A 6,239-nucleotide genomic window follows, 5' to 3' on the forward strand; every position below is an offset into this window, starting at 1 on the left:
CTGAGGGAATTCCCTGGGGGTCCAGTGGTTAGGATCCAGAGCTTTCACTGCCCAGGGCCTGGGCTCAATCCCTGGTTGGACAACTGAGATCCTGTAAGCTGTCAGTGCAGCCCCAAACACTTTTAAACCATGGATGAGAGAAGAATCACAGTGGGGTAGCAGGCAGTTATGAGTAACAGTTGTCTTTCTCTAGATTTTGTGATGTTTTGTGCCATTTCTTGATTTTTTTCATGTTTGATTTCTTGTGATTTTTTTCTTCACATTCTAAATAAGTATGTTTCTAATGTTATCAAACTGATTTTGCCTTTTTTGAGTTAGGGTCCCATCGACTTCAGATTACCCCGAACCTGTGCAGGCCCAGCCCCACACTGACCCGGTCACGTGTCGGCCATCTGGCGATATGCACCGTGCCTCCCGCCCACTGCCTTCTTCCTGGGTCTTGGGCACTTCTCGGCCTCGGTGTGGGCAGTGCTCAAGCAGGATGCAGAGGCCCTCCCCAGAAGGCAGAGGCTGATGACTGGCCGAGAGGGAAACACAGAAGATCGCTCACCACCGAGTGGCTGGAGGGCCAGCCAGGTGAGGGGAGGGTGCAGACGGGGCCCCTCCCAACATTCCCAGGTCCTGTCTCTGCGAGCCCACCTGCTCGCAAGGCCCCGCTTGTCCGCGCCATCGGCACTGGGGGGCCAGCGAGGGCACCTCGGGAGCAGTGCTCCCCCCACTTCCAGAGGAGCCGTCTTCCTGCCCCTGTGGTGCGTGTCTCCGCTCTCGTGCTTCTGGGGGTGACTTTGCGGTTTTCGTGGCCCCGGCCGAGAGCTTGTTGCACCCAGTGACCTGCATGCAGGAGGCCAGACGGGCCCCATTGCAGAGCCCCTGTGCCAGGCGGGCTCCGTCCAGGCCACACGATAGTGCTGCCCGCGGGGTCAGTGTGGCCAAGCCAGCAACAGTGCGCTCGCGTTGGGGAAAACACTATGATCCAGGAAAGTTGAGTCAGAGTTCCTGGAGACCACATAGAGCATGACTTTGAGAATATTGAGACCTGACTGTAACCAACAGAAGAGCCATCTCCAGAATATATAAAGAACTCCTGCAAATCAATAAGAAAAGGAGTCTTAATAGAAAGTGACCAAGACATCTAACCATGCCTCACAGGAAGTGCTGCAGATGGCACAGAAGTCCTATGAGGTGCAGGCCTCCCTTGCCATGCCGCAGGGCAAGAGCCAGAGCCACGTGGACACTCTGCACCCTTGCCAGAAAGGCTGACGCTGTCCAGGCTTGGTAAGGCTCCTGCACTGCTGGTAGGAGTATGAACCTTTATTTTTGTGTGAAGTTTTGGAAAGCTGTTTGGGATTTTCTTCTAGAAGTGAATATGGCATGTTCTACTTCAACAGACAGGTGGGCATGTGTATGTGTGTATCCAAACACGCAGATGAGGATGTTTCCAGAAGTATTTTCCATAACAGCCAAAGTCTGGGGCCAACACTCAAGCTTGCTGGCATGGGTCTGAGTGATAGCACAGAGACGCAGAGCAGACCCCCACATGCCCCCAAGCGTGAGCAGCAACAGAAAGGCCTGCAGTGGGACTCAAGACAAGGCATTGGGAGAGGACGTCCTGGCGGAGCAGAGGATGGGAACCTGCCTGCCAACGCAGGGAACATGGGCTCCATCCCTGGTCTGGGAACCACATGCTCTGGGGCGACTAAGCCGGTGTGCTGCGACTACTGTGGCCCACGCACCTGGAGCCCGTGCTCCGCAGCGAGAGAAGCCACCGCAATGAGGAGCCTGTGCACTGCAACTGGAGAAAGCCTGTGCAGAGCAATGAAGATCCAGTGCGGTCAAAAATAAATAACATAAATAAAATTAGAAAAAGAATTGTTGGGACACCTGGCAGGTCTCTGTATTCTGTCGCTTGCCTAGGTTCCCGCACAAAGCGCCACAAGCTGGCTTAAACAACACTGACTCCCCACTGATTAAACTCTAGCCTCCATGGAATGGTATCTGGGGCTGGGCCCTTGGGGATAGTCAGGGTTGGAGGTCATTAGGGTGGGGGCCCACGACAGGTTGTCCCAGGAGGCCTTACAAATAGCTGAGAAAACAAAAGACACGAAAGGCAAAGGAGAAAAGGAAAGATATACCCATTTGAATGCAGAATTCCAAAGAATAGCAAGGAGAGATAAGAAAGCCTTCCTCAGTGATCATTGCACAGAAACAGAGGAAATCAGTAGAATGGGAAACACTAGAGATCTCTTCAAGAAAGTTACAGATACCAAGAGACCATTTCATACAAAGATGGGCTTAATAAAGGACAGAAATGGTATGGACCTAACAGAAGCAGAAGATGTTAAGCAGAGGTGGCAAGAATACACAGAAGAACTGTACAAAAAAGATCTTCACGTCCCAGATAACCACCATGGTGTGATCACTCACCTAGAGCCAGACATCCTGGAATGTGAAGTCAAGAGGGCCTTAGAAACCATCACTACGAACAAAGCTAGTGGAGGTGATGGAATTCCAGCTGAGCTATTTCAAATCCTGAAAGATGATGCTGTGAAAGTGCTGCACTCAATATGCCAGCAAATTTGGAAAACTCAGCAGTGGCCACAGGACTGGAAGAGGCCAGTTTTCATTCCGATATCAAAGAAAGGCAATGCCAGAGAATGCTCAAAGCACTGCACAATTGCACTCATCTCACACTCTAACAAAGTAATGCTCAAAATTCTCCAAGCCAGGTTTCAACAGTACATGAACAGTGAACTTCCAGATGTTCAAGCTGGTTTTAGAAAAGGCAGAGGAAGCAGAGATCAAATTGCCAACATCTGCTGGATCATCAAAAAAGCAAGTATCTGCTTTACTGACTATGCCAAAGCCTTTGACTGTGTGGATCACAACAAACTGTGGAAAATTCTTGAAGAGAAGGGAATACCAGACTTGCCTCCTAAGAAATCTGTATGCAGGTCAAGAAGCAACAGTTAGAACTGGACATGGAACAACAGACTGGTTCCAAATAGGGAAAGAAGTACGTCAAGGTTGTATATTGTCACCTAGCTTATTTAACTTAAATGCAGGGTACATCATGTGAAATGCCAGGCTGGATGAAGCACAAACTGGAATCTAAACTGTCAGGAGAAATATCAATAACCTCAGATGTGCAGATGACACCACTCTTATGGCAGAAAGTGAAGAAGAACTAAAGAGCCTCTTGATGAAAGTGAAAGAGGAGAGTGAAAAAGTTGGCTTAAAACTCAACATTCAGAAAACTAAGATCATGGCATCCGGTCCCATTGCTTCTTGGCAAATAGATGGAGAAACAATGCAAACAGTGGCAGACTTTATTTTTGGGGGCTCCAAAATCACTGCAGATGGTGACTGCAGCCATGAAATTAAAAGAACTTACTCCTTGGAAGAAAAACTATGACCAACCTAGACAGCATATTGAAAAGCAGAGATATTACTTTGCTGACAAAGTTTCATCTAGCCAAAGCTATGATTTTTCCAGTATAGTCATGTATGGATGTGAGAGTTGGACTATAAAGAAAGCTGAGTGCCAAAGAATTGATGCTTTTGAACTGTGGTGTTGGAGAAGACTCTTGAGAGTCCCTTGGACTGCAAGGAGATCCAACCAGTCCATCCTAAAGGAAATCAGTCCTGAATATTCATTGGAAGGACTGATGCTAAAGCTGAAACTCCAATACTTTGGCCACCTGATGAGAAGAACTGACTCATTTGAAAAGACCCTGGTGCTGGGAAAGATTGAAGGCAGGAGGAGAAGGGGACAACAGAGGATGAGATGGTTGGATCGCATCATCGACTCAACAGACATGAGTTTGAGCAAGCTCCGGGAGCTGGTGATGGACAGGGAAGCCTAGAATGCTGCAGTCCATGGGGTCGCAAAGAGTCAGACATGACTGAGCGACTGAACGGACTGAACCACGACAGGATTAGTGTCCCCTCTGCTCCCCAAGTCAGCCAGAAGATGGTGTCTACAGGCCAGACACTCACTCACGTGAACCCACCACGCCAGCTCCCTGATCTCTTGAGTTCTAGCCTCTAGAACTAAGACAAGTAAGTATCTGTTGCTGAAGCTGCCTGTCCAGAATTTTAAAAGTACCAAAGGTTTAGATTTAAGTTTTGTCTAAGTAGTGAAGTATTTATTGTTCAGTTGTGTCTGACTCTCTGACTCTTTGCAGCCGCATGGACTGTAGCCCTCAGGCTGCTCTGTTCATGGGATTCTCCAGGCAAGAATACTGGAGTGGGTTGCCATTCCCTTCTCCAGGGGAAACTTCAACTAGAAGCTGCTAATTATTTTGGAAGGTACTCTAAGAAGGTCGTAGGACGGTGTGACAGAAGTGTGTTTGCCATTTTATTTAATATGCTGGATCAGAAAGCAGTTGAAATCTGCAGAAATGGTTGGATGTGAATTTTTCTTTTCAAGATGTTTTCCCTGCTTTCCCCACTTTCTCACAAATAGAAAAGCTACCTCCTGAAATTCTGTGTCCTTGGGAGTCAGCTGGTTTGGATTACGGGGGGTGGGCTTCAGTAGAAACCTCTGCTTCTCATAGGTTGAGGGGTGCTGAGGACAGGAGGAGGGGGCAGGCAAGGCTTCAGGTTGTGGGGGGGGGGGGCGGTCTGCGGAGCCCTGGGGCGGGGTGTCCTTACCTTTGCAACGTCACCACCCAGGGCTTTGCCCCTCTTTGCCCCTTTGGATGTCTGTCCGGGTAGCTCAGTCCTGGCTCCTTCCATCCGTGGCCAGGCACCACTAAGTGGCATTTCCCGGCCCATTTTTCAGTTTGTTGTTGTCTGTCTGCCCCAGAACTCTGCCCAAGGGGGGCAGGGATGCCAGCCTGGCGCCCAGTGCTCTAACAGGATAGGAGTGCCCCAGCAACCCAGGAGTGTGCCCCTCTTTGGGCCGGTCCCCGCCCCGCCCCCGCCCCGCCCCCGCCCCCGCCCCTCCCCCGCCCCTCCCCAGTCTCCTGCCCCGGTAGCCCCTCCCAGCTGGCCCAGCACTCTTCCGGGCATTTCCTCCCTACTGCGCCCTCTCCCGGGACATTGCTCCCCTCGCTGCTTCCGTGCCCGTTTTCCTCCTGCAACCCTTGCTCATCCTGCCAGGCAGGGGTCTGGCTTGATGGAGGGCAGCCAGGCGGGTCCCAGGGAAGCCCCTTGGCCCAAGACGCCCATCTTGGCAACTTGGGTGACAATCCCCCGTCAGGCCCACAGGGGCAGGAACTCTGGAGCGCGGGTGGCCTCTGTGGACACCACCCCCACACATCCCAGAGACAACGCTGGGGGCAGGGTGAGGGCTGGGATTCACTGCCCTAACTGGGAGTGCGGTGGGGGGCTGGTCTCCAGGAGGCCTGGGGTAGGGTCACCTGTTGGGTCGCCCGGATGGAAGGAGGCAAAACCCTTGGGATCCGCAAGGGGAAGATGAGGAGGGGGCTCCTCCTGCAAGGAGAACACGCGAACGGGCGGGGCAGCAGAGTCCCCGTGGGTTGAAGGCCCTGGCCAGCGCTGGCTGGGAGACCTGTGGTGATAAGGACGGGGGCCGGCGTCCGCGTCTCCGAAGACCCTGCAGACAGAGCCGCCCACGCACAGCTGGTGGGAGCACGCGGGAGGCCGGCCCGCCCAGACCCACGGCCATATCCTCCGCCATGCACACCCAGACTGGGGCCCAGGACCTCACCCTGGGAACAACCTCCACCCCGAGACACCAACACCTTCCCCGCCCCTCTGACTCCACATGGGGTCCCTTCCAGGCTCTACTCTGAGTACTTGGGGCTGTGCCGCACGCTTGCCGGGTCGCACGGAACAACGGGCAAGATCCCAGGGCCGGTGGGAGGAGTCCGTCTGCACAGGCACGCGCCTGAGCCCCTCAGGTGCAGACACCTTGCGTCGGTGGTGTGGAGGTCTTGTGCTTGCTTCGTCGGACCACCCGACCCATCCACCCGCCGGCCGGACCCAGGTCGTGAACCGGCTCCCCGGCTCCGCAGGTCGGCCCCGCCTACCCCCCCGCCCACCCACAGGGCCCACCCCCGTCCGTCAGGCCCCACGCCAACCGGCCCCTTCCCAGGGCCGGCCCCTTCCAAGGACCCGCCCACCCCGCAGGCTCCCCCACCCCCATCCGGCCCCTTCCCCGGGTCAGCCCCGCTTAGGTCCCGCCCACTCAGCAGGCCCCACCCCGTCCGGCCCCTTCCCCGGGCCGGCTCCGCCCCACGGGCGCGCGCCTGCGCAGTGAGCACGGGCGCAGT

This window comes from Bos javanicus, chromosome 6 (genome assembly GCF_032452875.1).
Source record: "Bos javanicus breed banteng chromosome 6, ARS-OSU_banteng_1.0, whole genome shotgun sequence".
NCBI lineage: Eukaryota > Metazoa > Chordata > Mammalia > Artiodactyla > Bovidae > Bos > Bos javanicus.